Consider the following 6,461-nt stretch of genomic DNA (forward strand, 5'->3'; position numbering starts at 1 on the left):
CTCAGTCGCTCCGCCGCGGATCTCTGGATCTCCGTCTCTGCCTCGGGCTCCTCCTCCACCTGCTCCACTGCTGTTGGTCGGCCCCCTGGAGTCGGCAGCCATCCCTCCTCCATGGCTCCTCCCACCATCAGCTCCACCGTGGGCCGCTGTTATGGCTGTGGCCTTGGTCCTGCTGAGCTCCTCCTGCTCCGGGTCCCTCCTGTCTCCTCCCTGGCTCCTCCCTCCTTCGTCGCCCCCCTGGTCTCGGTCTGCCGGCCTCCTCCCGGATATCCGTCCTCTGCCAGAGCCTCCACCTGTGATGTCTGCCTGCCAGCCCTTTGCCTTCCCCTGTCACCATCCCACATCCACTCCTTTGTCCTCCTCCTAAGTCCCCCTCCGTCCCTCCCTGTCTCCACGGTGCGAGGGTGCGCCTTCCGGGAGGGGGGCGATCTGTCACACCCCTGTGGACTGTTGATTGGTTTCTCTCTCTGTGTCCTTATTTGGTTGTTCCTGTTCTCATTAGTTAATCACCTCATTGTGCTCACCTGTCTGCCCCTCATTATCTGCCCTATATCAGTTGCTGTCTCTTGTATTCTAGTTTGTCGGTTATTGTGAATATGACCCCGAGTGTGTCTCACCTACCTGAATCTGCCTTGTTGTGTCTACATTAAAAATCATTATTGGAATCCTTGTTGTCCTCGTCGTCCTGCCTGCCTCCACACACCGTGAGCGTGACACAAAGGTCCCATATGTGTGGATTCCTTTTGAAATGACATAATTGACCAATCAAGTATTCCTGAGAACGTTATAAACTGTTATAACAAACTGTTTTAACAAAATTAATGTCACACAACAGTGGTTGAAATGAAATATGCTGCATAAACTTGAACCATTTGTGAAATCTGCATGTGGAAATATTTCACCCTCATGAGAATTCCTGAAAATCAAGTATTCCTGAGAGCATTAGAAACAGTTTTAAAAACGAATTTAACTAAATGGATTTCATACATCAGAGGTTGAAATTATATCATTTTAGTTTTTGACCAGAGGGAGCTGTCAAAATGAAAAAGGAAAAATATGCCTAAGGATATAGTTCGACTAGCACATCAGCCCACGCCATCTGATAGCTATTCAACCTCTGAAAATTGAATTTCAAGGTAACAGAAACTGTGAGGAACGGAAATGGACATTGTGACAGACTATTCAGATGTGGCCGTGGAGAGAAAATACTGGGAGGGAAGCAGCCACACTACCTTCCAGCCATTGCTGATGAGAGTCTATAAATAGTCACAGAGCAAGAGAGAAAGTGAGAGAGCATTGAAGCTTCTGATGTCGTCATTGTGGCAATTCTCTCACAGTGGGCTGTGGTTTAATTGTACCTACATAAATGCTAAACCCTATTCGTCTAACAGGGACCTTTTATCTTCATAAGGGTTTTATCTCTTATCTCCTTCTTATTCATCTTTCTTAGTTACTCACTCTTCACCTGCAATGATGTTTTGCTTTGTCCCGAAAGCTGCTGACAATGGGTCACTCAACTGAGACTTGTTTCCATTTTTTAGAACTTGCATCCACATCCTTTTAGTGAGGACCAAAGGGACTGATTGGAACCATTTAGGGACTTGTAGGCAAAAAAGGCAAATTTCTAAAAGAGTTTCCTGAAGTAGGATTGCAGAAAACTAAAGGCACTTGACCTGAATATATGTGCTTACTCCCAGTACATTTATATTCAATAATTTAGCAGACACCTAAACCAATTTACATATGAGAAATATAGCACTTGATAGGCTTAAGCAGTACAGCGATTGGATAAATGTAAGATGACTATTTTAAATTCTGTTGTTGGTGCCAGTTGGTGGTGCCAAGACAGAGACGCATATCTAATCAGACAGAATCTGATGGCATGAACATGGCAGAAACTCAATGCATTTAGACATGTAGACATGGTCAAGGCGATCTGCTGAAGTTCAAACCCAGCATCAGAATAGAGAAGAAAAGTGATTTAAGTGACTTTGAATGTGGCATGGTTGTTGGTGCCAGACAGGCTGGTCTGAGTATTTTCAGAAACTGCTGATTTACTGGGATTTTCACACACATCCATCTTTAGGGTTTACAGAGAATGGTCAGAAAAAGAGAAAATACCCAGTGAGTGGCAGTTCTGTGAGTGAACATGGCTTGTTGATGCCAGAGATCAGATGAAAATGGCCAGACTGGTTTGAGCTGATAGAAAGGCATCAGCTCAAATAACCAGTCATTACAACCGAAGTATGCAGAAGAGCATCTCTGAACACACATGTCAAACCAGCATCAGAAGACCACACCAGGTGCCACTCCTGTCAGCTAACAAAAGGAAACGTAGGCTACAATTTGCACAGACTCAAAATTGGACAATAGAAGATTGGAAAAAGGTTGCCTGCTCTGATGAATCTCAATTTATGCTGTGATTTGGATGGTAGTGTCAGAAATTGGCAAAAACAACATAAAAGCATGGAGCCATCCTGTCTTTTATCAACATTTTAGGCTGGTGGTGGTTGTGTAATGGTGTGGGGGATATGTTCTTGGCACACCACTGGCCCCTTTGTATTAATTTAGCATTGTTGAAATGCCACAGCCTACCTGAGTATTGTTGCTGACCATGCCCATCCCTTTATGACCACAGTGTACCCATCCTGCAATGGCTACTTCCAGCAGGGTAATGAGCCACGTGACAAAGCTGAAATCATCACTGACTGGTTTCTTGAACATGACAATGAATTCACTATACTCAAATTGCCTCTACAGTCATGAGATCTCAAACCAATAGAGGGATATGGTGGAATGGGAGATTTACATCAAGGATGTGCAAGTGACGAATCTTCCGCAACTGCATGATGATTTTCAGCACATTGTTGAACAAAGAATTAAGGCAGTTCTAAAGGCAAACAAGTATATATATAGTTAAACTTTATTTTAAGGTGTCCTTGTTACAGTGTAATTATCCATTTAAGTACTGAGTAATAATAATGAACTACATGTACGTACTATATGGTTAGGGTTAGAATTAGTGTTTAGTTTAGGGTTACTTTTATGTAATTATGTAAGTAAATGTAAAAATTGTAACACAAACCCCTTAAAATAAAGTGTTATATAGTAGTCAACATTTTAAGTGGATCAAAACCTTTCATCAAAGTTGTCCTAAAACCTAAAACCAAAATGTGCTCCTGTCTTAGGATGAACTTTTTTGATCCACATCAAATGTTGACTACATATATATATATACAGTATATATATATATGTATATATATAAATAGCTTCATGTTTTTAACATATAAAATCCTATTTAGCAAGCACTTGTCACGTTCGCTACTGTGAGGGAGCGCGGAGCAAGTAATGAGGAGACCAGGAGTAGATCAACAAGGAGATTTTAATTACATTCAGGGAACCAGGAAAACACACGTAGCAAAGGAGGTAGACATATACAATACTGGACAGCAAACTAGGAATGGGAAACACTTTAAATACACAGGACATGACGAGGGGAAGACGAGAAACACGTGGGATCAATAAACATAATAGGAACAGGAGAAGGAAGAACCAAATATTGGCAATGAAACACATGGAGAGCAAAAGACACACAAAACACGGAACAGAGTCTGACATTACTCTGTAATGAGGGGAGGGGGGCTGGGCATCCTGGAGGCTGGTGCAGGACTGGGACACGGGAAATACCTCCAGGGCAGATCAGGCAGTCCAGGGTGCCATGGCGGAGCAGGGAATTCGAGGCGCCATGGCGGAGCAGGCAGTTCAGGAGGCCATGGCAGAGCAGACAGTTCAGGAGGCCATGACGGAGCAGACAGTTCAGGAGGCCATGGTGGAGCAGACAGTTCAGGAGACCATGGTGGAACAGGGAGCTCGGGAAGCTATGGCGGAGCAGAGAAATCAGGGGGTCTTGCCTCGGCACTCGGCCCAGCCTCCACGCATGGACCACTACTACCCCCCCCCAAAAAAAAATTATTGGGGAGAATATAGTCTTTAGAGGCCCTTCGTAGGCCTAACTCGGGAACTGTGGCCCTCCCTGGGCTTGATGTGGGGACTGGAGCTTTCTCTGGGCTAAACTCGGGGACAGGAGCCCTCTGTGGGCTAAACTCAGGAACAGGAGCCGACACTGGAGCGATCTCTGGGGCTGTAGCCGACACTGGAGCGAGCCTAGGGACTAGAAACAACCGCCTTCTCCTCCATTAGATTCCCCTTTAGGTTTGTGGTGAAAGGCGTGGTCGGCGTGCTTGACATCGGAGCGGCCGGCGGGCTTGGGAATGCCGCGGCCGGCGGGCTGGTTCTTTGCTCGGGGCCGGACGCTCTCCAGACACCGGAGGATCCCTTCCCTCCAGCTTAGTCCCGTGGTGTCTGGGAGGTCCACGGGGCGATGGTAATTGGCCCCGTGCCAGAACAGAGAATTGATGGTGGCGTCATCTAAAGCCATCACCGCAGTGAGCCCGCAGAACTCCCAGGCATACTCGACGAAGTGGAGATCCTTACGGGCTATGGCTATGAATCTAGTGGCGATATCCATGATCGCGGGGGGAGCAAAGGAAAACAAGAAACTTAAAAAAAAAACGGAAAACAAACACGGGGAGAGGGGGCACCGCTTACTGTTTTGTTTATGGTCCGGTATTCTGCCACGTTCGCTACTGTGAGGGAGCGAGGAATGAGGAGACCAGGAGTACATCAATAAGGAGATTTTAATTACATTCAGGAAACCAGGAAAACACACGTAGCAAAGGAGGTAGACATATACAATACTGGACAGCAAACTAGGAATGGGAAACACTTTAAATACACAGGACATGATGAGGGGAATACGAGAAACACCTGGGATCAATACACTTAATAGGAACAGGAAAAGGAAGAACCAAATATGGGCAATGAAACACATGGGGAGCAAAACACACACAAAACACGGAACAGAGTCTGACAGCACTATGTTGTGTCTTCAGTTCAGGTTTTTTTTTTTTTTGAAGATTCTAATGGGTTCTGGTGCTTGCAGTGTTGATATGCCATACTTATCTGAATTGGCATTGATAAGTGGTATATGGAGAAACAAACATGTTGTGAAAATGAAGCTAATGGAAAGACACTGTGTGGAGGCTGCAGGCTTCTACTTCCAAAGACTATCGCAATGGAGAGGGGTACAACACCTTCTGAGACATGAGATAATTCATGTATTAAATTGCCCACAATCTAAATGTTATGTTAATATAAATATATATATATACATTGTATGTATTATTATAATGTATTATTATAACAGCAGTTCGAGTCAGAGGTTTTTAGTTTTTAAAAGTTAATGTGATTGATGGGGCCAATATAAACACTGAAGCTCAAGTTCCAGACAACACTTAATTCCTTTACAAATAATTCAGCCGTGTTTGTGTTTATCATGCGTTTATGTGTTATGGGCTTTTTGCCACAAGGACTGGGATCATCTAATTGATTATGCATATTCTCTGGGCCAAAAAATTTGTGCATGTTGAGAGACAGAGAAAACAACTCTCCAATGCTGTAACATCTACAAGGCAGCCTGAAGCTCACAATAATTAGCCTACAGTAGCCCTGCTTTTAGAAGCACTGGCAAATAAAGAATATATCATTCTTGAGTGTCTTTTCCATTGAGGATTAGGCAACACAATTGCCTTTCTCAACTTCTCTCTTTTCTCTCATGGATGTGTGGGAGGAAGGCAAGAATCAGGATTCAATTCACAACCAATGGTGAAGTATCATATTTCATAGTATCGACATCATTAACATGCCCAGTAGTTTCTTGAAAATTGTAGGAAGTAGATAAACTTTTAATACAATTTCTAAAATGTCAGCATGTATGTTATGATGCATAGTTATGGGAATTAATAATAATAATGCATATTTTGCCTTTAACCCTCAGGTTGTGTTCGGGTCATTTTGACCCGGAAAGTTTTTTCTTTCTCCCGAAAATGTTACTTAATGTTATCGCATTGGACTAAGATTTACTGACTTTGTTCACACAGGGCATAACTTACTTCCACTGCAAAATTTTTTAATTTTCGTTAAACATTTTTTATGTTATTCAACCTTGTTACACTTGTAACTTCAAAAAAATAGCGTATAAATCTGTTGTTATGCAATATTAACACCTAATATTGGTATCAATCTTTTTGTCAGCTTGTTTTCTTTCAATTAGGACTGGTTTTGTGTTTATTTTCAGAACTGATTAATCGTAGGCCTCATTAATCGGAGCTTACGTGAAAAAGCGTTATTTGTGGATCATTTTATCAATATTAAAGAAAATATGAAAAAAAACAATTTCACTGTTTTTCACACTAGCATGCTCTAATGTTTAACCAAGAAATTTGTTTTGAAATGCTTATATCTTGTAAAAAAATTAGCACAAAAGAACACGTGGTGTTCACCGTCAAAAATGACTGGCCTACAAAAAATAGCTTATAAATCTGTTGTTGTGCTATATTATC

Source organism: Sinocyclocheilus anshuiensis, unplaced genomic scaffold (assembly GCF_001515605.1).
Source record: "Sinocyclocheilus anshuiensis isolate Anshui unplaced genomic scaffold, SAMN03320099.WGS_v1.1 scaffold2507, whole genome shotgun sequence".
In the NCBI taxonomy this organism is placed as follows: domain Eukaryota; kingdom Metazoa; phylum Chordata; class Actinopteri; order Cypriniformes; family Cyprinidae; genus Sinocyclocheilus; species Sinocyclocheilus anshuiensis.